The 25,599-nt window shown below is 47.8% G+C and overlaps 1 long non-coding RNA gene across 5 annotated transcripts in view; it reads left to right on the plus strand.

Annotated features, from left to right (window-relative positions):
* LOC116580892 overlaps nucleotides 1-25,599 on the plus strand; it is a 398,948-nt gene that overhangs the window by 215,043 nt on the left and 158,306 nt on the right. For all 5 annotated transcript variants that reach the window (XR_004281828.1, XR_004281829.1, XR_004281825.1 and 2 more), the window contains one exon: nucleotides 21,115-21,198. This is a non-coding gene — a long non-coding RNA (uncharacterized LOC116580892). The remainder of the gene's footprint in view (nucleotides 1-21,114; nucleotides 21,199-25,599) is intronic.

A 25,599-nucleotide genomic window follows, 5' to 3' on the forward strand; every position in this document is an offset into this window, starting at 1 on the left:
AGCAGGCAGACGCTAAAAGGAAACCTTATGTCTTTGTTGGGAAATAATTAGTCTGATCGAGTTGCTTGCTTTCTGATGGACAAAGGAGTCTTGAAAGAAAATCGTTTGTGTGTTCCGAGCCCCCTTTGACAGCACGCCTTTCTTGAGTTTGGGCTCCGCGACGAGAGTTTGGGGAATGGAACATTTCCCTGAATAAGAAATCAGAAAGCTTGACCTACACAGTTACCTCTCTCTTAACATGACAACAATTGGCAATTACTTTTTGATCCGAAGTGTGAGGATGAATATGGAGAAGTGGGTGGATGGGGGGATCATTTTCCTTCCAAGACTCGTGCTCTCCCCAGCCTGGCACCTGAAGATGATTTTCTTTTTCTTTCTTTCTTTTTTTTTTTTTTTCCCATTTCCCAAGACTCAATGTAATCTGTTGCTGGAAATACCGATGTTAGCTGCAACTTGGGGGTAAACCAGTTGGCAAATTCATGAATCAGTGTTTCTTTTATTCCCTTGTGGAAGGTGTCTTTTCTGTTGGCTCAAGGATGACTTGGAATCTTGCGCGAGCCAGTTCCTAGGTTTGAGCGTACGGTAACAGTTGCTTCAACCAGCCCGTCTGTGATGCAGTGTGGACATTGATGTGGTTCCAGGGTCTCAGAAACACCAATGGTCTTACAGCGCCTGAACATTATGTCTGATGCGTGATCATGATGATCTATAGGACTGGGGTGGACGGAGGGGCTCTGAAGTCCATCGGACCTGTGTTCATAGCCTGCCTGCTCCGTGACTTAGAGCTATTGCTATGTCCTCTGGGGTCTCATGTTCGTGCCTATAAAACAGGAACAGTCATAGCTATCTTACAAAGCAGACTTTCTCAGCCTTGGCACTGTTGACATTTTGGGCCAGAAAAATCTTTCCCCTGGGGGGGTGCTGTCCCGTCTCTTGCCTCTACCCACTAGTTATCAATAACACCGTCTTCCCCGCCCTCCCCCGATCCCGGTTTTGCCAACCAAAAATGTCTCCGGATGTTGCTAAATGTCTCCTAGGACGTATAGGATCTCTTGTCTCTCCTCCCTGAGAGCCACGACTAGGAAGTCATTCTGAGGGTAGAATGAAATGATGCCTGGAAAGCTCCCAGACACAGCTTGCTAGATACTATCTAGTAAGTGCTCAATGAATGTTAGTTATTACTGTATTAGTAAAACTGCAAATAGAAACCTAACATAATCGGTTTGTTTTCCTCTTGAGGATTCTTATGGAGTCCCTGGATCTCTAGGGTCCACAAATTCTCTAGTATTAGATAGGAATCCCCAGTTGCCCTGCCCACCCCTGGAAACATATCTGGGTTCCTAGCAAAGCCACCGGCTGCTTGGAGTTGAGAAATCGATCTTAAGGTGATTCCATGAATGAGTGGTGTCATCTCATCTTAGCAAGGAAAGTACAAAGAAGTATAGAAAAGGGTTGCAGAAGGAGAACACAGATTGCCATGAGCGGTGACAGCATCACAGAAAATCGGAGGTACTAGAAGCATCCACGCCTTGGTGACAGAGATGCTTCTCTGTGGTTGGAGGTGTAATGGAAGCGGTGGTTTGGATTGCAGAGGGCAAACGGCAGAGGGAGAAACAGGTTATCAGCTTTCCATTTCTGTATTTTATTTTTTAAAGATTTTATTTATTTATTTGACAGACAGAGATCACAAGTAGGCAGAGAGAGAGAGAGAAGCGAGTGCAGGGAGCCCGATGCGGGGCTCGATCCCAGGACCCTGGGACCATGACCTGCGCCGGAGGCAGAGGCTTTAACCCACGGAGCCACCCAGGCGCCCCTCCATTTCTGTATTTTAGTTCCGGCCTCCTCCCACAGTTGGACTGCTCGAAATAGCTCACTTTGTTCGAATGCTGTTACGGACTGAGCTGTGTCCCACTAACATTCACATGTAGAAGCCCTAACTCCCAGTGAGACTGTCTTAGGAGATAGAGCCTTTACAGAGGTGATCAAGGTTAAATGAGGTCCTAAGAGTAGGACCCTAATTCATTAGGACTGAGGTCTTGCGAGAAGAGGAAGACACACCAAATTCTCTCCGTCTGAGGGAAGGCCACGCAAACGTGCTGAGAGAAGGTGGTGGACCGCAGGCCAGGAAAGAGAGATCTCGCCACAGACCAAGTTCACCAACACCTTGATGGGCTTCTAGCCTCCAGAACTGTGAGGAAATGAATGTCTGTTGGTCTGCCACCCGGTCAGTGGTATTTTGTCAGGGAGCCGGAGCTGAGTAACGCTTACCGCGGGCCTGGCCTCTTTGCTCATTTTGTTCCCACAACAAACTTTTGAGCTGGGCGCCATCTTCTCCTCTCTCCGGCCCACCCAAACTTTACAGAAGAGGAAGTAACCTCGGAGCGGTCAAACATTTGCCTAGTGTCACACAGCTAGAAAAGTCAATTGCTAGGACTTGAACCCAAGCCTGCCCACCTTCAGAGCCCAGATCCTTAACCACCCAGCCATCAGAACCTGGGTTGTGCACGCCCCAGACGCCCACTTACAGAACGTAGACATTGTACCGGCCTCTGTGTAAAGGCTTTAAATGCATCCGCTCTTTTATTTTTTTTTAAAGATTTTATTTATTTGAGAGAGAAAGAAAACACATAGGAAAGAGCACGCACGAGCAGAAGGGAGAGAGAGAGGGAAGAACAGACTCCCCGCCGAGCAGGGAACCCGATGCGGCGCTCGATCCCAGGACCCTGAGATCATGACCTGAGCTGAAGGCAGACGCTTAACCTCCTGAGACCCCCAGGCGCCCCCTGTCTCTACAGTTTTAATCCTATGCAGGATTCTGGGGATGAGGAGGAGCTAGAAGGCTGAGCACCGATGGACTCAGGAAACCTCCTCGAGCAGGGGGCGAGTTCACTCCAGGGCAAGAGTTCGCAAATGCTATTAGCAGCTCCAGGGTGGCTTTTCAGGAATCTGCATATATGCAAATTAAAGTAGAAGTCTTAGTCTGAGGAAGGGGAGTGAACTCCCCACCCCCACTTCATTCCAAGTTATGTCTTTTTCCAACTGGGGGCTTAGCAGCAAACTGCCTCTCCCTCCTTCAGGTCTCTCCAAGGACAATGAATAATAATTCAAAGCAGAGCAAAAAGAGCCCACATTTGCATGGTGCAGATCTGTCTCCTTGTGTTCTGAAGTTGCCTGGTGTTACCTTCAAACGACCATGGGAGGCAGGTGCTTTCTGACAGAAAAAGTCAAGACTGGGAAGTCAGGACACTGCACTCTCCCCAGGTGCTACCATTTGGCAGGTGGTGGTAGTTGCTGTGTCATCGTGGCATCCGATCGTGGTTAAGGAGAGGGGCATTGGGGACAGGCAGACCTAGGCTTGAACCCTAACTCAGTTCGTCTGTCTGACTTCAGATATATTATCTTGTGTCTCCAATGGTGCTTTTGTTAGAGAAAGTGAGAATGGAGATAATCAGTGATCTCCCAGGGTCAATCACACACAATTTGAGGTTAACTATCTTTTAAGCATAGTGCTCGGCCCATTGGTAGATAGTTAGTGGTTCCTTTCATTGTTCTCAATGGATGAGAACTTTCTAGAAGGTGTAAAATTAGTACTTTTGTCAATACTCTTGATCTTTGTGCGTTTCCAGTTTGTGGGGTCATCTGAGGGGTCTTGGGGATCATTCTTATTTTGTCTGGGACTTCCCTTAGGTGGGGAAGATGACATGGTTCTGAACCAGGCAATATTTGCTGAGTGGTTGGCCAGATGTTGGGGAGATCTTGAGGGTCAGGTCACGAAAGGGATTTGTAAACCACTTTAGGGAGGATAGTTCTTAATCCTCAGAGCACTAGAAACCGTGCGGGGGGCGCCTGGGTGGCTCAGTGGGTTAAGCCGCTGCCTTCGGCTCGGGTCATGATCTCAGGGTCCTGGGATCAAGTCCCGCATGGGGCTCTCTGCTCAGCAGGGAGCCTGCTTCCCTCTCTCTCTCTCTCTGCCTGCCTCTCTGTCTACTTGTGGTTTCTCTCTGTCAAATAAATAAAATCTTAAAAAAAAAAAAAAAAGAAACCGTGCGGACAATTGTACAGAGAGAATGACGTGATCCAATATTTATTTCACAAGTCAGCTGCACTACAGACAGCGGTTTGTGCAGGAGAGGAAGGTCGGAATGAATTGGAGGACGTAGCAATAATCTGGGCAAGAGATTGCTAGAATGAAGGCTCTCGGAGGGCCAGACCTGACTAGTTCTGTTTCTCCAGAGCCGTGCTCTGAGCGTGGCTGGGTGCACCCCAAGCAGTCAGCCATCATTTGCTAGACCAGAGCAAAGGCAGCAGGGGTGGAAAGAAGCATGTGGCTTTGAGACCTCATTTGTGGGGCAGAGGAACAGAATTAATAATTGATCGTGTGACAGTTCAGAACGATTCCTGGTTTTCTGGCTTGAACAGCGGAGGTGGCGGGTGGGGAGTACAGGGTGACATTCTCTGAGAAGGAAAATCCTTAACGTCTCCAAACCTCAGTTTTTCACCTGTGAAATGGGACCAATACCCCCCGTATCGCCAGTGTGCGCAGGGGAGGGCCCAGTGCTCGGGGGCACGCGAGGCCATCCGTGTGTCAGGTGTGTGTGCCCCCCGCTCAGACCTCACCCCTCCAGAATGCGGGGCTCTGTAGGTGAAGAACAAAGAACCCACCCCTGTCCCCGGGGTCTCCAGGTTTGAAGTCCCCACGGTTACGGTGGCGGTGGTGGCGGTGGTGGCGGCAGCAGCAACAGCGCACATGAAAAACGCCCAGCCAGGAAATGAAACAAGCAACTGAGATTGCTAATTGGAGTTTATTTTCTAAAAATGAGCCGCAGTTCTCCGTACGGCTCCGTCACCTGCAAACCTGGTCCTTGATGAGCTATTCTGCTCCTTGCCGACATGAAGAATTTCCCTGGATGGAGGAGTGGGCTGGTGGCGAGGCATTCTGTAGTTAAGGGGTCCTGGGGAGGTGGGGGACAAGGGGAGCAGCCGAAGGGAAGTGAGTGTGTTTTTCGAACTCATCGCCCTCCCTGGGATGCATCTCCCCGGGGTCCTTCCTTTGGTTCATTTTCTGCGGATGGAGGAATCCCACGTGGTGGTGGGCAGGGATCGTGCCAGCAAGTTGCGGGTGTCGGAGAGGCTCAGAGGGCCCCCCAAGGGCCCCCCCAGCACCCCTGTCCTCCTGGCCACTCAGTGAACGGAGACTAAGTTAAGCATCAGGTTCCGGCCATGGAGCACACAGTCCTAGTACCGGGGTTACGGAGACGTGCAACTTGGAGCCCCCGCCTTTTGCAGCGGAAATAGCCCCGTAGACAGGCCACTGTGACCCCAGATGATGGCCGCCTGTGTTCGCTCCCTGGAGCTCTAACAAATGACCGCAAATCTGGATGGCTTAAAACAACAGAGATTTATTCTTTCACAGTTCTGGGGATCAGATGCCCAGAACCAAGGTGTCAGCCAGGCCATGTCTCTGAGAGCGCTAGAGGACCGTCCTTTCTCTTCCTAGCTTTGGGTGTTGCTCACAGTCCTCAGCGGCACACCCCTCCCCTCTCTGCCTCCGCCTTCGTGTGGTCCATCTCCCAGTGTGTGCCTCTGTCTCTTCTTCTTCTTCTTCCCCTCCCCCTCCTCCCCTCTTCCTCCTCCTCCTTCTTTTTCCAAGATTTATTTGTTTGTTGGGTTGGGGGGCCGGGCAGAGGGAGAGAAAGAATCCTCAAGCAGATTCCCTGCCAAGCCCAGAGCCCCACGTGGGGCTGAATCCCACGACCCTGAGATCACGACCTGAGCCGAAATCAAGATGCTTAACTGACTGAGCCACCCAGGTGCCCCTCTTCCCCTCTCCTCATCAGGGGTCATTGGATTTAGAGTCCGCCCCCCCCCACACTCCAGGACGACCTCTCCTTAACCTGCTTACATCTGCAAAAACCCTATTTCCAAAAATGGTCATATTAACAGGTACCAGTGTTTAGGACGTGAGCGTATCTTTTTGGAGGGTACGCTTTGACCCACAACAGTGTAAGTAAAGGCAGGATCAATGTCCTGTTGCATCAGATTTCAGCCTGTTGCAAGTGCCGTGGCGGAGGGGGTGCCCCACCGTGCCATCTGCTCTTCCCTCCCTCGTTCCCTTGTTCCGTTCCGCTCTTCCTCCCGTCCGCCTGCTGTCTTTCACTTCTTCCTCCCCCTTCTGTGGTTTGGTCACCACACACCTGCTGGCTATCTCCTGTGCGCTGGGGGGTGTGCTGGGCACGGAGGGGGCGGGGGATGTGGCCAGAACAGACGGGGCTCTGACCTCCGGAGCTTACAGGGCCATGGGGGTTGGCGCAGAGGAGGAGTCAGCAAACGGCCACACAGATACATGAAAATGTCAGCTGGGGCGACTAGAGCAGGGTCCCTTCGGAATATTCAAGCTAACGTCTTGAACGGACCTTCTGGGGGACTCGAAGGTCGTTAAGCTCAGTCTCCAATCGTAGAGTCTTGCTGTATTGCTTCCCCATAAACCTTAGTGTCTCCTTATTGATAAGATACAGGGAAAGTGGAGATAGAAGGTCTCTTATTTATTAGGGACCATCTGCATGGAACATTCCGGCTGGAGAATGGGTGTGAGAAGGGGCCTCCCACTAGCTGACGAAGCTCAGCTTCTACTACCCTAATCCCAAAAGCCAACCGTGGATACAACCACAAGAGTCCCTCTGTGGGAAACCACTAGAACATAATGATAAGCTGACCATCACATGATGGCTTGGCGTCGGGACATTATAAGTGGTTCCCGGGTAGAGGGAATTATCCACAGCCCTCAGATTTCTCAGGGGGACCCTTGAGCTACTATGGAGAAACCAAAAGGTTTATGGCCGGGCCTACGGGGCCAGGGTACATAATATGTGGGACCAGATGACAGGTTTGGCCAGGTCAGGGGAGGCGGAGGGCTTCCTAGGAAGTGATGCTTGCCCTCACTTGCCCTCAGGCCAGGCCCATGAAAACAGAGCTGGCCACAAAGGGGGAGACCTTTTCCACGCACCCCAGGGATGGATTGCCAGGTATTACACATTAAGAGGTTTGTGTTGGATTATTTCAGCATATGAAATTCTAGAAAAGACAAACACTGTCTATAGTGATAGAAAACACTGAGGAGAGATTGGGAAGGAGCACAGGAAACGTTCGGGGGCACAGAAATGCTCTTATCATGATTATTGTGGTAGAGACAAAAATGGCATGTGTCAAAACTCACCAGCACGTAGTCTTAAAGTGGATGCATTTTCTCATAGGTAAAATATAGCTCGATAAAATCCATCTTGAAAAATGCAGGTCATAATCCTTTCTTGTTTTTAATTCTGGGGGTCATAACCATAACAGAGCCTTCCCCGTGTTTCCCAAAGGTCCTTTGACCTTGCAGGACAGAATGTCAGAGTGGGGAGGAAATCTCTAGACAATCAGGATCAAGCCCATCATCTTATACACAAAGGCATTGAATCTCAGAGAGGGGAGGGGCTGAGGTCAAAGTCATGCGGAGGTCAGAAGAAGGTGGTATAGGTAGAAAAAATCCAGACAGCAGGAAGGAGACAGAATGACATATTCTTAGTTGATCCAGCCCACCACTGAGATGAGAGAAGCTAAATTTGAGGTCGTCTGACTGATCAGATTTGGGACTGGCATCCTAAATCTGGCCAGTTGCAAATCTGAAACCCAAGCTGCCCATCCACTTCTTTCTGTCCTCCGGGTGCTCTCTGAAGGCTCCCGTTGGCACATTCAGACTGTCCACCTCTCACGCCTCACCCGCCACGGTCGCACACACAGCTTGCCTTTATTTTTATAGCTCTTTACAAAGGTTCTTCCACATCAGGTTTTCTTGATATGCTTCTGTGGTCTCAGCAGTTTGGGTCTATTTAGGATCAGCTCAGACTCAGAAATCAGTCGGGGCCCCACATCATGCGATGGAGAAAAGTTACAAGCCAAGAACCATTGTCTAGAGCGCAGTCCTCAAACTTTGGCGCATATCCAGATCCCTGGGACTCGTGTCCCGGGATTTGGATTCACTGGTTGGATGATGTCCAGGAGTCTGCAGGTTTGCCTTCCTCCAGGTGATACTGATGGAGGCAGGCTGAGGACCCGGTCCTCCAGGTTACCTCTGGATTAGACCCAGGAGAGAGAAACTAGACCTGGGTTGTGGACTGACCAGTGGACTCTCAAGGTAACCCAAGTTCAAATGTAAATTCCCCCCTGCCCATTGTCCAAAGTGAGGTCATGAGAAAGTTGTAGTCACGACAAAACTGATTCTGGATGCTTGCTATTTCTGGCAATTTCCCACGAGTATATTGTTTTTGAATAATGGAGGGTTTTTTTGTTTTGTTTTGTTTTCTTCTTCCCTCTTAAGACGTTTGGTTTTTGTTTTGTTTTGTTTTGTTTTAAGAGCTTTATTGAGGAGTGCCTGGGTGGCTTAATGGGTTAAGCTTCTGCCTTCAGCTCAGGTCATGATCTCAGGGTCCTGGAATCGAGTCCCACATCGGGCTCTCTGCTCAGTGGGGAGCCTGCTTCTCCCTTCCCCTCTGCCTGCCTCTCTGCCTACTTGTGATCTCTCTCTCTCTGTCAAATAAATGAATCAAAATCCTTTTTTTTAAAAAAAGAGCTTTATTGAGATATAATTCACGTACCATGCAATTCATTCATTTAAAGTGTACAATTCAGGGGGCACCTGGATGGCTCCGGTGGTTAAGCGTCTGCCTTCAGCTCAGGTCATGATCCTGGGGTCCTGGGATCGAGCCCCGCATCGGGCTCCTTGCTCAGTGGGGAATCTGCCTCTCCCCCTGCTCGTGTTCTCCCTCTCCCCCTCTCTCAAATAAATAAATAACATACAACAAATTTTTTTTAATTGTACAATTCAGTGTTTTTGGTATATTCAGAGTTGTGCAACCATTCCCACAATCAAAACTAAAACATTTCCTTTATGCCCGTCTCCCCAAATCTCTCATACCCCTGTAGTCAGTTCTCATTTCCTCCCGGCACCCCCGACCCCTAGGCAACCATGAATCTACTTTCTGTTTCTTTCTTTTTCTTTTCTCTCTCTCTTTTTTTGAAAGATTTATTTATTTATTTATTTGACAGACAGAGATCACAAGTAGGCAGAGAAGCAGGCAGAGAGAGAGGAAGGGAAGCAGGCTCCCACTGAGCAGAGAGCCCAATGCGGGGCTCGATCCCATGACCCTGGGACCATGACCTGAGCTGAAGGCAGAGGCTTTAATGCACTGAGCCACCCGGGCGCCCCTTCTTTTCTCTTTTTTTAGAGAGAGAGAATAGGTGGCAGCAGAGGGAGAGGGAGAGAGAATCATAAGCTGGTTCCACGCCCATTGCAGAACCCTGAGGCAGGGCCCAATCTCACCACCCTGAGATCAAGACCTGAGCTCAAGTCAAGAGTCGGTTGCTCAACCGACTGAGCCACCCAGGTGTCCCCTCCTTTCTGTTTCAACAGAGGTTGAATTCTGTTGCATTCTGGGCATTTCGTATACACGGAACTGAACAGTATCTGGTCTTTTCTGCCTGGCTTCTTACACCTACCATAATGTTTTCAAAGATTCACCCACATTGTAACATTGTAGTACGTGTCAGGCCTTCTCTTCTTACTGCCAAACACCGTCCCTAGAGATGGATTGTTCAATGTAGGCTTCTTCTTTATTGATTTTTAAGTTTTCATTTTAATGCCAGTAGAGTTAGCAGACAGTGTCATATTTGTTTCCGTTATTAACATTCTTACGAGTGGAACATCCATCGGCCTTCTATAAGAAGGGGCTTTGGAGCAGCCTGGAATGAGAGGTGTGGTCAGAAAGGAACGTTAGTCAAAGCTGGAGGGACTGTTCCACCTTCTTCCACGGCGTTCTGACCACGCAGGAAGCCCCAGCTTCCTTCCCACTGGCCTCTGCTTGGCGTCTGTAGTCAGCTCATCCTCTGATTCTGACCCCAAGTGTCTCTTTCTCTGGGTCTTCTCCTTTTTGACCTTCATCCCAATACCTGGTACTCCTCTTCCCTGTTCCTGTTGGAACAGGGGAACGGGATTCCTCTCCAGGCTGGAGAAATCTCCGAAAGAGAGCCTGAATCTTACTAATTTGCGTATTCCAGGTACCGAAGTAGTTCTTGGCGAGGAGGAGGTGCTCAGTGGATATTTGTTGAGTGAATAAACTGGCAAGCAAGCCCATGATTAAAAGAAACACGTACCCACTAAAGCCGGGGTGGGTGGCGTGGACGCCGTCTTCCCCGGCAGGTCTCAACGTGGCAGTTTTGGCTCCTCCTGTTTGAGATGACTTGTTGGAAAGAGGGTGGGCACGACCGCTGAAAGACTGAAATCGCTTGGGCAGGAAGACGAGGGTGCTGCAAGCGGCTCTCTCTGGGGGAGGGAGGGGCAAGGCCGGCGGTGGCTCTCCCCTGCTTCTCCGTTACCCGCTTCCAGACGAGGGAGTGGCGTGCTAACGGGTGGTCTGCACTCTGATGGTTGGGGGGAAATTTTTCACATATAAGAAGGAGCAGGTGAATAAATACAAAATACTGTTTTAGAGTTGGATTTGAATACCAGGCCGGCCCTGGGAGCTTTAGGGCAAAGTACGTTCCCGCTCTGGGCTATCTCCTCATTTGCGAGAGGGCTGAGAACAGGTGCCTCGGGGGTCTACCTTGAGGACCAGAGAGAATGGGGTCTGGCACACAGGAGGCACTCGGCAAAAGACCGTATCAGCGATATTAGCAGCAAGCCGAAAAATGATAAACCAGGGCCTAGAGAGGTCTCCGGCCCCCGGGACAGCCTTGGAATCTACTTTTATTTATAGCCTGTCTACTTATGCTGGGTGGCTTAACATATTGATTCTCTGAAAACCATGTGGCTTAGTCCTGGCAATAGAGACTCTTTTAATAAACTCTGCTTATTGGCTGATTATGCAGAAGGCAGCTTGCGGGTGACCTCAGGGACCAAAGGAATCCTCGTGATAACACTACCTACCGTTCATGGAGCTCTCACCGTGAGCCCGTTAGTTCTTAACACAATCCCGTGAGATCGTCTAATCCCCATTTTACAGATGAGAAAACAAGGCCCAGACCAGTTAGGGGCCTCGAGGCCTTACAGCTTGGAAGTGGTTTTTCCAAGATTCAGACCTGCAACTTCCTGGCCAAAGTTAGTGTTCTTTCTGGTAGACCAGCTGCCTCTCCAGTTGCAAGTACTGTGGTGTAAGAGGCAGAGGGGGGAGAGAGGAGCCCAAGGGGTGGTGGACTTTGAAGAAAGACGTACTGTTTCCCAAGGTTCCCATCTGACAGCTCAGGTCATGCCCCAGTGGGTCCTGGAAGACTCTGGAATGAAGCGTGGTGGCTTCTTGCTGCTGTCACGCATGCCGGGCACTTCTGTGAACTCTGACACAGAGTGCAGGCTGCCCCCCACCCCCAGGAGGGGTTGCCATGGAGACTTGAGGACGCTGATCGAAGGACGATGAGGTGTCCCCCACCCTCCCTCTCTTCCAGAGTAAAATGATTTTTCGTAGAGCATATGGTCGCCCAGAATAAGGGCTGCATTTCCCAGTCTTTCTGGCACCAACGTGTGGCCAGCGTGTGTGAATTTGGGACAATGGAATACGAGTGGTAAGCAAGGAAGGGGAAAGAATTTGTTCTAGTTCCCCTGCCTGACCATTGATTTAAGGTCAAACTCTTGACTTAAAGTCAAGATGTATTTTAAAAAAATTTAAAAAAAGCATTTCTCTTCCTGGGTCATACATGTGAAAGTGCCCAATGTAAGGACCAGGACGTGCCTTGTTCTCCTGCCTGAGAGGTCCATTACTTTACTTCTGTTCCAAATGCACGTTTAAAGGAGCATCTCCTAAATGCTGTGCACTGTACTCAGCCCTGGGGATATACTGGAGAATAAGACACAGACGTTATCCTTACCAAGCTGATACTCAGTGGGGAGACCGATAATACAGTGCGGGGGTGGGGGGCGCCTGGGTGGCTCAGTCAGTTAAGCGTCTGCCTCTGGCTCAGGTCATGATCTCAGGGTCCCAGGATTGAGCACCCCCAACACACACTGGGCTCCCACTTCTCCCTCTCTGTCTGCCTCCCCACTCGTGCTCACGTGCGCGCGCGCGCGCGCTCTCTCTCAAATAAATAAATAAATAAAATCTTTTAAAAAAATACAGTGCAAGGAACAGGGAAACGGGATCCAAGGCGGGGGGGGGGCAGTCCACAGAGGGACACTGAAGCCAGTTGGTGGTGCTGGGGAGGGCTTCCTGGAGGAGGCTTTACCTAAGCTGACTGACGAATGGGAAGGAGTTGGCCAGGTGAACTGAGGAGAAAGGAGAATGCTTCTAGGAGACGGGGGAGAGAGAGAAGCTCTGCATTGCTGGAGGGATATGGGGCCGGAGTGGGGGCGGGGCCAGGTAGCTCAGGGCCTTCTCAGTTACGCTCAGCCTTTCAGACTTATCCGGCGAGCAGTGGGGAGTCACTGGAAGGTTTTGATATGGGAACGATAACATCAGACCTAGTCTATGGAAGCCTTCTCGGGATGCGATGTGGAAGGGGGATTGGAGCAGGCCAAGCCTGGAAATGGGGACACCAGTGAGGTGATTGTTCCAACATATGTACATGGCACACACACACACACACACACACTCACACACACAACCCTTTTACACCAGAGGTTTATGCAGGCACCCAAGTGTGCCCCCCTCAGGGGCCACAGAACAATGTCTCAAGCTATCCCACTGTCTGTACCTTGGCTCTCCCATCTGTAGAGTGGGAACAAACAACTGGCCCTCAGTGTCTCCCAGGATTTCCAAGAGAATGGAAATGTGTATGGCTGAAGCCTTTACAGCTCAGTGTGGCTGAGTGCGAAGGACTGCTTCCCCCTTGTCTCTTCATCTCTCCCAGTCCTTTGATCCCCAGCAAGGGAGGCCTCTCTGGGAGCTGCATATGGGGAGGGCATTCAGGGTGGGCACGACGATCTTAAGAACAGACACGTCTTCATTCAATTCCCATTGAGTTTCGACGTTGAAGCTAGGGGTAGGGAGCTTTACTTCAGCTTGACCCTGAAGTTTAGAAATCATGGAAGTGGCTGGAGACTCCTGGGGAAGAGGAGGCATCCACTTGACCTGGCTTCCTCGGAACGGGTAATTCCACTGAGGGCGCTCCTGTTCTTTGTTGCGGGGGCTGGACGAGTGTGCTGGGTCTTCTGTAGCAAAGTGCCACAGACTGAGTAGCCTCAACAGTGGGAATTCATTTTCCCACAATTCTGGAGGATAGAAGTCCAAGATCAAAGTGCCAAGATCAAGGCCTCTCTCCTTGGCTTACGGATGGCTGCCTTCACCCCGTATCTTCACATGGTCCTGCCTGTGTATGTCTGTGTGTCTGTATCTCAGTCTCTCCTCTTGTTGCAAGGATGTCGGTCATATGGGATGATCTTGTGTGGGATGACCTCATTTTATCTTACTCACCTCTTTAAAGCCCCCATGTCCAAAGAGATCACATTCTGAGGTCCTGGGGCGTTAGGATTCCAGTATATGAATTTGGGGGTGGGGCCACAATCCAACCCATCACAGTGCCCCGATGGCTAATTTTATAAGTGAGTTCAACACACTGCCAGGAAACCCAAAGACTGAAAGAAAAAAAAAAATCATGCTGAATTTTATCCCCAGCCTGAGAGACCTTGATGAAAACAGATTTGCCGCCACAGGGTTTGGGGCACCAGCTGCATTTTCATGTTCTTTGTCTCGGCTCAGATGCGCTCAGACAGGGGCTCATCCACATCCCCATCTTTTTCCTTACCCGTTGGCTGAGCGTGGGAAGACATAGTCCAGGGAGTGGCAGGGTCAGGCTGGGCCCTTCTCTGCTCTGTTCTTGGACAGGCCCTGCTGTACTCCAGCTGCGACATTCATCTCCAGAGTGGAGTTTATTGCTAATAGTTTTGAAAGAGTAAGGGGTGTGTGTGTGGGTGGGTGGGTGGTGGTGGTGGTCGTGTCTGGGCAAAGTGGCACCTTCAAGAAAGCAGTCACATGGAAAATGGATCCCTCTCCGCCCCCGCCAACCCCAAAGAGGAAAGCCACTCATTCATCACTGATGAGGTCACATTTGGATCTGGTGTCCCATGCTGAGCTGCACACTGGTTATCTGGCAGCCCTTGGCTTCAGTGACACTTCCTGGGAATTTTCAGCAGGGCTCCTCCTGCTTTCTCTGCAGCTGGAAACAGCGATCTGCAGACCTTACATCCTTTTTACTCCCTGTGAGTCCTTTGAACGAGGTTTCATCCTCTGCCTCTTGGGATTTGGAGTCTGGGTCATTCACAGCCGACCCCTCTGATGTGTCTGGAGCAGCATTTTGGGTGGGCAGCTGTGGGACAGGATTCACCTTCAAAGGGACACGGGACTCAGGGTCCCTCTGAGACCTGGAGACTTTGGAAGGCAATGTCTCTGCAGGGGGCAGGGAGTTACAGAGCAGGGGGAGTTAGCTGAAGTCTCCTGGCGTGAGTCAGAGCCTTGTTGTGTGGTCCTCGGCATCCCAGAAGCCTATGGAATCCACATCAAATGCCAGGATCTCCTTTGAAGATCTTGTGTTTGCTCACTGGTATGCTGGCCACTCTCTTTGTGTCAAGGGTGCCTTGCCAGCTCTGTTCCTCTGCCACAGTTTAGTCAACACGCAGCCATGGGTCATCCCATGGCTTCCAGGGAGTCTGCCGATAGTGAACAGTGTGCACAGAAGCCAGCAGAGATCTTGTTCCTTCTCCCCCTAGTCCTTGGGAAACCAGGTGTGACACCCATGGGGGACAGTTTGGGTCTGCTTGCCTGCTGGCCCCATTTGGATATTTGCGCATGTCTTTTCTTTGTTCATTTATTTATTCCACAAATACTTACGTGAGCATCAGTGGTGTGCTAAGTACAGCATAGACTTTACGGTGATGCCAGGCTTAATGTTATGCATCAACTTGACTGGGTCACGGGCTGCCCAGATAATATGGGGAAACATCATTCTGGGTCTGTGGGCAAGGGTGTTTCTGGATGAGAAAAAGCGTTTGAATCCATGGAGAGAGTAAGGCAAATGCTCTCCCCCAAGTGGGTGGGCCTCGTCCAATCAGTTGAAAACCTAAATAGAATGAAAAGGCTTGACCTTACATAAGCCAGGGGGAGCTCCTGCTGCCTGACTTCTTTCAAGCTAAGACATTAATCTTAATGCCTTTGGTCTCAGACTCAGGCTGGAACTCAGGCTCTCCGGACTGTCCAGCTTGCCAACTGGGGATCTTGGGACTTGCACTGGTTCCCAGACTAATACATCTGGGAACCAGGAACTGAAATAAACAAAGCCTCCTTTTGGGTGCTTACATTTCAGTGTGTGGGGATATGGTTGGAGGAGTCTTTGCACCTAGTTTGTCGAGTATCAAGACATATTTGCATAGCACTTGTAGTCACATAATATTCTAACTGGAAAGCAATTCCCTGAACACATACCTCCCTGCCACCCCACCACCTCCTAGAACTCCAGGGTGGGCTCAGGGTCTGAGGTGTGGAGATACATCTTTATACCATTTCTCTTCTGCTTAAAGAAGCGATTCTTAACTTGTTTCGTGCTAGGGACCCCTTTAGGGATCTTACAAACCCTTCTCAGAATTATGTATTAAAATACATACTATAAAATACATACAGTTACGAAAAAAAACAATTATTTTGAGTTGCACTTCCCAAAGAATTTTATAAATTGTGATATAATAACATATGTGCTCCTTTGTTAATGTGTTAAGTCACACAATTTAGCTGTAGGTTTAATAACAACTGTGATTTCAAGTACTGATGAGCCTAAATGATATTTTGAAGTAACTGTAACACTTGGGATGTAATAGAAAAATATCCATGATTTGTTGATGACCAAGTCCCAAACACTACGAAGAGTAGAGCTGTTTGGTGCCCACTGGGTTGGTTTGCTAGGGCTGCCGTAATGAAGTACCAGAAATCGGGCAGCTTGAAACTTACCTTCTCTTGGGTCTGGAGGCTGTAAGTCTAAGACCAAGGAGTTGGCAAGGCCACGCTTCCATGAAAGATGCTAGAAAGTGGCCGAGACGGTACAATAATCTACACAGACACCTCACGGACAGGAAAGAGAAGTAGAAAGAAAAAAGTACAGGCAAGAAAGAAAACCTTTAACTGGCCCATACTCTGTTCCTAGGGTCTTCACTTTTTCCTCAGATCATGGAACACACCCATTTCGCTTCCGCCCCCAGCTTTAGTTCATGCTATTTGTTCCACTGTTGGTTCAGAAATGCCAAGGATTTCTGTTAAGATGTTGGGGGCAGGGGGATGTGCCTTTCTTGCTTTTGTGAACTTGCAAGAAAAAGATGGTGTGAAAGCCCTAGAGCATAGAGACCCGTGGAAGACACGTTTTGCATGAGCAAGAATTCAGTTAAACTAAAGCATTACATTTTTTTTGAATGAAGATACTGGTTTCCTTTTTTTCTGCCTTCAGCTGGGTTTGAAACTTACATTAGGGGTGGGTGTGCGTGTGTGTGTGTGTGTGTGTGAGAGCGTGTGTGCATGTGTGTTTGTGTGTTGCGTGTACTCCTTCATAAAAACTGTTTCTTACAGACTTGGAATAATTAACTTCCCAAATGTGCAAGCTGCTGGAGTAATAATCTACCTGGGCTACGTAAACCAGGGTCTGAAATATTACCCAAGACATGAACATTCCCATGAGGTGGAATTTAACTCCTTCTGTGTGTGTAAGAGGAGTGTGTGTGCATGTGTTTGTGTGCGTGTGTGTGTGAGAGAGAGATGGAAACACTTTAGCCTAAATGAGCATTTCCTGAATTTTGTCCATTTGTTTATTGCCATCAAGATTTCTGCTATATTCAACTACCATCTGTACTTAGTTCCTTGTAGGGATTTCCTATATTTTTGTAATTTTTTTCTTTAAATTGACCCACTTTTTGTAAACTTAGCTTCCAACTAGAAAGAATATCCAACAAGTCACAGACTGGGAGAAAATAATCGCAAATGTGTATTTCATAAAGATCTAGCCTCCAAAATATACAAGGAACTCTTAAAACTCAACGATAAGAAAACAACCCAACTTAAAAATGGGCAAAAGACCTGAATAGACACCTCAGAATATAGATTTAAAATAAGCTTATGAGAAGATGTTCAACATCATCTGTCATTAGGAAAATGCAAATTTAAATAACAATGAGACAACATCACACACCTTGCTATAGACTGAATGTTTGTGTCCCCTGCCCTCCAACTTTGTAGAAAGCCCCTTCCCCAACAATATTGTAATATTTACCTCTAGGAGCTTGACAGTTTCTCACAGTAAGTATCGGAGAAAAATCCCCCATGCTTTTAACCAGGGAGCCGGGGCGAGTGGCGGGGGTGGCAGGCAGTGGGGAGGAACTATTTCAAGATATGCCAGAGCACTCTATCCTTGCCCGCAAGAAAAACTAGTTAGCCAGAACCTGATCCTGTGGGGTTATATCAGAACATTACTAACCCCAGGAAAGGAAATACCCAACTCCACTTGACTGTAGACTTCCATGGGGAAAGAGAAATATCCACCCCTTAGGTGGTAATTTGTCTTGATCGCTGTGGCTTTGTCTTGAAATCTGTCGTTGTCAGTTCAACTTTGTTTTCCTTCTTCTTTTTTTTTTTTTTTTTTTTTAAGATTTTATTTACTTATTTGACAGAGATCACAAGTAGGCAGAAGCAGGCAGAGAGAGAGGGGGATGCAGACTCCCTGTTGAGCAGAGAGCCGGATGCAGGGCTCAATGCGGGGCTCAATCCCAGGACTCTGGGATCATGACCTGAGCCCAAGACAGAGGCTTAATCTACTGAGCCACCTAGGCACCCCTTTGTTTTCCTTCAATATTGTATGGGCTATTCTGGGTCTTTCATCTCTTCATATATACTTTAAAAATAGGGGCGCCTGGGTGGTTCAGTGGGTTAAAGCCTCTGCCTTCGGCTCAGGTCATGATCTCAGGGTCCTGGGATGGAGCCCTGCATCAGGTTCTCTGCTCAAGCAGGGAGCCTGCTTCCTCCTCTCTCTCTCTGCCTGCCTCTCTGCCTACTTGTGATCTCTGTCTGTCAAATGAATAAATAAAAATCCTAAAAAACAAACAAACAAAAAAAACCTTTAAAAATAGTTTGTCAATATCCAAAAAATAACTTGCTGGGGCTTTGGTATTGCACTGAATCTGTAGATCAAATTGGGAAGAACTGACATGTTGACAAAATTGAGTCTCTTTACCCATAAACAGGGAATCTCTCTCCAATTATTTAGTTCTTTGTTGATTTCTTTCATCAGAGTTTTGTAACTTTCCTCATAGATTATGTGTGTATTCTGTTTGATTTTTACCAAAATATTTCATTTTGGGGAGTGCTTCTTGTAAATGGTGTTGTGCTTTAAATTTCAAATTCCGTTTGTTTCTTGCTCATAGATAGGAAAGGGATTAATTTTTGTGTGTTAACCTTGTATCCTGAAACATTGCAATAATCACTTGATAGCTTCAGGAATTTTTATTGTTTTGTTTTGTAGATTCTTTCAGATTTCCTACATAGATGATCCTGTCATCTGTGGACAAAAATAGTTTTATTTCTTTCTTCTGATCTGTTATTTCCTTTTCTTGTCTTATTATATTATCTAGAAATCCCTGCGGTGTCTGGGTGGCTCAGTCGATTAAGCATCTGCCTTTGGCTCAGGTTGTGATCTCAGGATCTTGGAATAAAGCCCTGCCTTAGGCTCCCCGCTGAGCAGGGAATCTCCCTCTCCCTCTGCCTCCCCCCCTGACTCATGTACATGCTCTCTATCTGTCTCTTTCTCTCTCAAATAAGTAAGTAAAATCTTTAAAAAAAAAATTATCTAGAACTTCTAGTACAATGTTGAAAAGCAGTGGTAGGAAGGGACATACTTGCCTCATTCCTGATCTTATTGGGAAAGTTTCAATTTTCTCACCATTAAGTTTAATGTTAGCAGTAGGGTTTTTTGTAGTTGTGTTTTTTTTTTTCTTTTATTAAATTGAAAAAAATCCTCTCTAAACTTTTATCATGAATGGATGTTGGGTTCTGCCAGATGCTTTTTCTGCATCAATATGATCCCAGGATTTTTCTTTTGTTTTCTTTTCTTTTCTTTTTTAGCGACAGAACATGAGCAAGGGTAGGGTGGAGAGGCAGAGGAAGTCTCCTTGCTTAGTGCAGAGCCCAATGTGGGGCTCAATCTTAAAATCCCAAGATCATGACCTGAACCAAAATCAAGAATTGGATACTTAACTAACTGAACCACCTGGGCACCCAGTGATTTTTCTTTTTTAGCCTGTTGATGTAATGGATTACATTCATTTTGTTACATTATGTAATTAATTTTTGACTCTTGAGCCAGTCTTGCATACCTGGGATAAGTCCCACTTGATCATGATGTATAATTTTTTATTCATTTTTAATTCAATTTGCTAATATCTTGTTAAAGAGTTCTGCATAAGAGATATTGGTATATGTTCGTGAGAGACATTGGTCTGTGGTTTTCTTTTCTTATGATGTCTTTATCAGGTTTTGGTGTTAGGGTAATGTCTGCCACGTGGAATGAGTCAGGTTGTATTCTCCCTGATTCTATTTTCTGAAAGAGATTGTAGAGAGTTGGTATAATTTCTTTTTCAAGTGGTTGGGGAACTTATCAGTGAACTCATCTTGGCCTCATACTTTCTGTTTTGGATGGTTATTCTTGATTTGCAATGGACTCCTTGACCTGGCAATGACACTTTATACATTCTAGGTGTAGATTCAGAAACTCTTTGAACAAGCTCAAAGGGGGTTATTGCGGTAACATTTGTGATCACGAAAAACTGGGAACAACTTGAATGTCCATTAGGAGGGGAACGGATAATATACAACAGACTACTAGACAGTTGTTAAAATGTACAAACTACGTAAGTTATCCACATGCATGGGTACTGAAATGTAACATTGGGAGAAATCAAATTCCAAAATGATGTTCATGATATGATCCTGTTTTTATATGTCCTAAATCTAGCTTATAGGTACATATAGGTAATAAATCATAAAAACATTGCCTAGAAGGATTCATACATACCAAAATCATGATAATCGGCAGGGGAGGTAAGAGAACTCAGAAGTTGGGTTACTTTACACATATACACACACACGCTTATACAGATCTGATAAAATTTTCACTTTTCTCAGCTTGGATTAATACATGGTTATTTATATATATATAGTTCTTTGTGGTTCCTACCTGTAAAAAGTAAAATCCATTTATTTCCACATTGCTAAAATCCACTTTTCAATCAGTTCTATAACCCTTACTGTGTTTGACTTTGCAAATATTAATACTTCAAACCTCACAACAATCTTATGAGGGACTACTTTAAAAGGAAGGAAAGGGATGCACAGAGAGGTCCACCCACTCACCTAAGGTAAAACAGCTAGTAAGTGGTAGAGCTGGGCTTCAGACCCAGGTAGCCTGGCACCACTGTCCATGATTTCAAGCACCATCTACGTGTTATCTGTGACTTGTAGTCCCTTCAGCAGGGTCCCCTTTGTCCTTCTTGTACTGTCTACTTGTCTACCCTTACTTTGTTTTAAGCTCTCTCTCATTACTCCATCCCACCTCCTGGCCCATCATAAATAAACAGCAAATGTTGCTGAACAAATGAGTGGATGAATGAGTGACCTCACGTTCCTGGAAGTCACTATGTGCGAGTGCCACGCTCAGGGTCATTGTCACCGAGTCCTCCACTGCATTTGATGTCGTTCAGGGTGCCAGCCCTGGGCATTATGGGAAATGAGCCCCTCAGTAGAAAAATTTGGGGGCGGAAATCAAGTAACATGGGACTTTTATTTTTTAGGGGCCACCTTACTCTCTCTACATGTGGAGGAGTTATTCAGAGAAAAGTCAAGTTTTAGGAAACACGTGGGCCTCCTCCCAGATCCATCTTCATTCTCCAACCATTCGCACTCACTTCTGCTTTCAATTTTAATGTCGTTTCTTCCGAGAAGCCTTCTCTGGCCACCCTGTTCCCTCTCGCACGTGCTCTGTCTCCTACTCCCCTCTTCCGTATCAAACTGACCACGACTTAGAATTATTTATGTATTTGTGGATTTATTCTTTCCTATGTCTCTATGCCCCCAGGTGACTGTAAACTCCGAGGGGTCAGAGATCACACCTGTCGGCGCACACGTCATGCCCAGAACCCGGCCCAGTGCTTGCTACACAGTAAGTGCTCATTTATCATCAATGAGTGGATGTTGTTTGCCGACTGCAGGGGCTTAGCTGAAAGATGTGCCCCAGGGGTTTCAAAAAATACATATTTTTTTTTAAACAGCAAAACACTTTTCACCAAACGAAATTGTTCAGGCTTCCTGATCTAAACCAGCTCGTTCCTTCGGTTAAACTGGGGGTTGATGGGAAAGTTGGCTCGCCCTGCCTTCTCCTTGCTGCTCCCAACGGGCTTTCTGACAGACCTCACAGACCGTATCTTGGGAGATTGTTCCAAGCTCCCCTGCTCCCTGCAAGTGCCGGAAGGGTCTCCTTACCAAGGGGACCCCTTCTTTGTAGGCTGAGAGACCGATGACCCAGCCTCTTGTCCCAGGCCCCTGCATCAGCCTCGTGGTGTACTTTGCTAATAGAGCCATAAATCCCCCCTCTGCGCGAGCATTCTGGTTTGATGTGCTCTTCAGATGACCCCTTCGTGGGGAAAACACTATGCTTTCCCTGAGTTATAGCAGAGACTCCCCTGGATGGCTGTGTCGTGTCCTGCCTTTGCCATCTGATCGTCCGATTCCTCTCCAATTTATGAGCTTGTTAGCTCCCCAGCCAGCTCCTACCTCACTGCGGCTGACCTAGCAACGCCATTTGCCTATGTCACTTTGCTCAGACAAACCCAGACGTCGCTGCTGAGGAGGCAGCCGTACCAGCCCAGTCACCTGATTCACTGACCCTGGCTGACTCCATCGAGCTGGGGCAGGCAGGACCGAGCATCAGAATGTAGGACAGGTGCAGCTCCCACAGTCACCGAAGCTCTTGATGTTGGCTTGAGCATGGCTGGGAAACCCAGGTTCCTTGTTTCCTAAATGCTCCCCCGCAGAGAATCCCCGAGATAGCTTCTATCTTTCAAAGGCAAGGGGGCCGTCACCTGCCCTCAGCCCCTTCTTCCTGCTGGGTTTCGTGGCTCCCCTAAATTCTCCTTCTGGAATGCTCGCTTTGTACATCCTGTGGTAGGTCGGGCGCAGTGACTCATGCTTTGACTTGGACTGCGGGAGTAGCAAGAGATGGAACTGGGAATACTTTTTATGTGTCTTCATTGCTTCGCCTCGGCAATGGGAACCACAGTGGGTCTCAGACCATTTGTTACCTTGTTACCTTGGGCAGGAAAAGAAACACACCCCTTTTGCCTATCATGTCATGACAGTAGCTGTGAAGGTTAACATTTGATGGGCTGGACAAAAATGGGAACCTCCAAATCCGTCAGTTGGTAACTGGGGATTCAAAATGTAGAATGTAGTAGAATGCTAGTGAGCAATAAAAAGGAACATTCTACAGACACATGCTACGACATGGAGGAGCCTCATGTGATGCTCAGGAAAAGAGGCTGGACCCAGGAGACTTACACATCACATGGTCTATTTATATGAAATATCCAGAAAAGGCAAAGCTATGAAGACAGAAAATAGATTCGTGGTAGCCTGGGGACGGGGACAGGAAGTAACAGGAAACGTGCATGAGGAATCCTGTCAAGGGGATGAAATGCTTTAAAACTGATTTACGGTGATGGCTGCATAAGTTGGTTAAAAAAATAGGTGTATGTATCTCACCAGGCTGGGGAGGGGGTTCCCCAAGATGCATGCTCTGGAGGACTTCACAGTAAAGGGTCACGAGGGGCTGCAAGTTCTTTAAAAGGGTTCAGCTGGTGCCCACGTGTGCGTCGGTATCTTTACCTGTCTTGAAATCTGTATTCCTTTCCTTGGGGCCACCACCTTGGGGTCACTAATGACCACAAACTTGGGTGGCCCAAAACATCTTGAAATCTCTTGTCTCACCGTCCTGGAGGCCGTAAGTCCAAAATCAAGACACTGGCAGTGTCCCTGCTCCATTCGGAGCCTCTAGAAGAGGGTCCTTCCTCGCCTTTTCTGCGTCCGATGTTTCTGGCTTCCTTCTGCTTGTGCTCCCATCAAGCTCATCTCTGCCTGCGTTTTACACGGCTTCTCTTCTGTCTGCCTGTCTCTTAGGAGGCCACTTCTCGTTGGACTTAGGGCCTGAATTACACTTACCTTATGACCCCAAGTTAAATCTGCAAAGACTTCAAAATGAGGTCACATTCACAGGTTCCGGGGATTTGACGTGGATCTCTCTTGGGCGCGGGGGGCGGGGGGGGGTGGACCAGCGCGGGATCTGTCTCCGTCATCTCCATCTGTACATGTGTCATCGATGTATCTGTATCTTTACGTCTCTGTGCATCTGTACCTATGCCATATCTCTAGACTGGTGATAAAGCAACGATGTCCCAGTGTGAAGCGTTTCTGACGTACGTCGCAGGTACTCAGGTTCTCATGGTACGGGCACAGGATTCGAAAAACCCTGTGTTTTTGAATTCCGATGTTTCCCGATTTTAGGAAGGCACTCAGGTGCAGGCACCGTGTGTTGCATTACCCCCGGAACGAGAGCCTGGGCAGCACCTCATCATAAAACCTACGAGGATGTCTGCAATAATACGTTTGAAGATTCGCACTGAGTGGGCTACATAGAGACATCATTTCATGCTGACTCAGGTCAGATTTTGCTACCAAATGAGTTTTAGCACCACATGCGTGATAAATCTCCGGGCTTCAGAGCTCTTTGAATTTTCGAATTATGGAGAAGAGAGTGGGCGCCCTTGTTACTCTTTCTCCTCCTATGTGTGTTTAGAAATCTTCATAATGAAACATATTGAAAAAATGAGATTGTGCATGTCACAAGCCCAGCCTAGAACCTGACACATAGTAAGAACGCACAAAGGATGTAACAATTAAAATTAATTTCATAATGATTATTGTGTTGACAGTGTTATAAGTCAGACAGGTAGGAGCTATTGAAGGTTTTGATGCAAGGGAATGGCGTGGCCAGGGAAAAGGGCATCTAGAAGGGCGCCTATTGTGGGTGGTCCGGGACAAGGCAGGAGGGACAGGGATCAGAGCGAGGCTGGTTAAGAGGCTGTCGTCCGCGTCCAGGCAGGAGATGATGAGGTCCTGAAGCGGAACAGCGGGAGAAAGCTGGAATTAACCTGACAGAACCCGGTGAGTGCTCTGGGAGAGCGGGAGGGATGCTTGTCAGCCTCCCTGATATGCTTCTGAGTGACGGCAGAAGAGAGACATACAGGGTACTGCTCTGCGCTTTTAGGAGGGAAAATACACATCAGTCAATTCCGGAATGAGTCAAGTGGGAATTTCATAGCTGACTCAGCCTCCCAGTCTGGTCCATAGCCTGAGCACCAAGAGCAACGTTTTTGATTGTCAGGGTTATTAATTCGAGGCAGAGGGCTTGCTGGTCAGGTCTGTCTGGGGGACAGAGCACAGGCCACTGGGGCCCCTGTGCCCAAGTGGTTTTGCCCTCTTTTAGACCTGCAGATGCCGCTCAGATTATAGGGGTAAAGGCGGGGCTTCTCGACACCAGCCCTGCTTTAGAATCACTTGGGGGAAGTTTCAAAGGATACTTCCTTAACAAATGCCACCGAGTGTATTCTGGTCGTGGGATTAAGACGTCAGGGAGGGGCCCCTGGGTGGCTCAGTAGGTTAAAGCCTCTGCCTTCGGCTCAGGTCATGATCCCAGGGTCCTGGGATGGAGCCCTGCGTCGAGCTCTCTGCTCAGCAAGAAGCCTGCTTCCTCCTCTCTCTCCTCTCTCTCTGCCTGCCTCTCTGTCTACTTGTGATCTCTGTCTGTCAAATAAATTAAAAAAAAAAAAAGACATCGGGGATATGACAAGGCAGGGAAGTTCACCCTCATTGTAAGAACTAAGAACAGCTTGGGGTGCCTGGGTGGCTCAGTGGGTTAAAGCCTCTGCCTTCAACTCAGGTCATGATCTCAGGGTCCTGGGATCGAGCCCTGCATCAGGCTCTCTGCTCTGCAGGGAGCCTGCTTCCTCCTCTCTCTCTCTGCCTGCCTCTCTGCCTACTTGTGATCTCTGTCTGTCAAATAAATAAATAAAATATATATATTTTTTAAAGTATATATTTAAAAAAAAACAAAAACAAAAAACTAAGAACGACTTGCTGGGGACTGTCTTGGCAGCCTTTATAATACCTCCCCTCAAGCATCCCGGAGGGCTCCCGGCATGGACAGCTGTGAAAGAGAAGGGTCCATATCTTCACACTTCCCACGGAGCCCTGGCAGCTTCCTATCATTCCCTTTAAGGCAGTTTGGTTATTTAGAAAAGCCATATTTACTGTAGAAGAACTTGAGAAAGAAGAGAAGCAGAGCCAAAACAAGACCAAAGCTCTATTCAACGATTCAACGATCAGCCCCCGCCCCATGAAACCACCACAGAAACCATGTCTGTGAATTTCTTCCCCATCCTCTTCCCTCTACTCGAAGGTGTACTTGTTCTTTTTAGATGGAAAGATCATACTTGATCCGATTTTATAA

Source organism: Mustela erminea, chromosome 20 (genome assembly GCF_009829155.1).
Source record: "Mustela erminea isolate mMusErm1 chromosome 20, mMusErm1.Pri, whole genome shotgun sequence".
Classification (NCBI taxonomy): domain Eukaryota; kingdom Metazoa; phylum Chordata; class Mammalia; order Carnivora; family Mustelidae; genus Mustela; species Mustela erminea.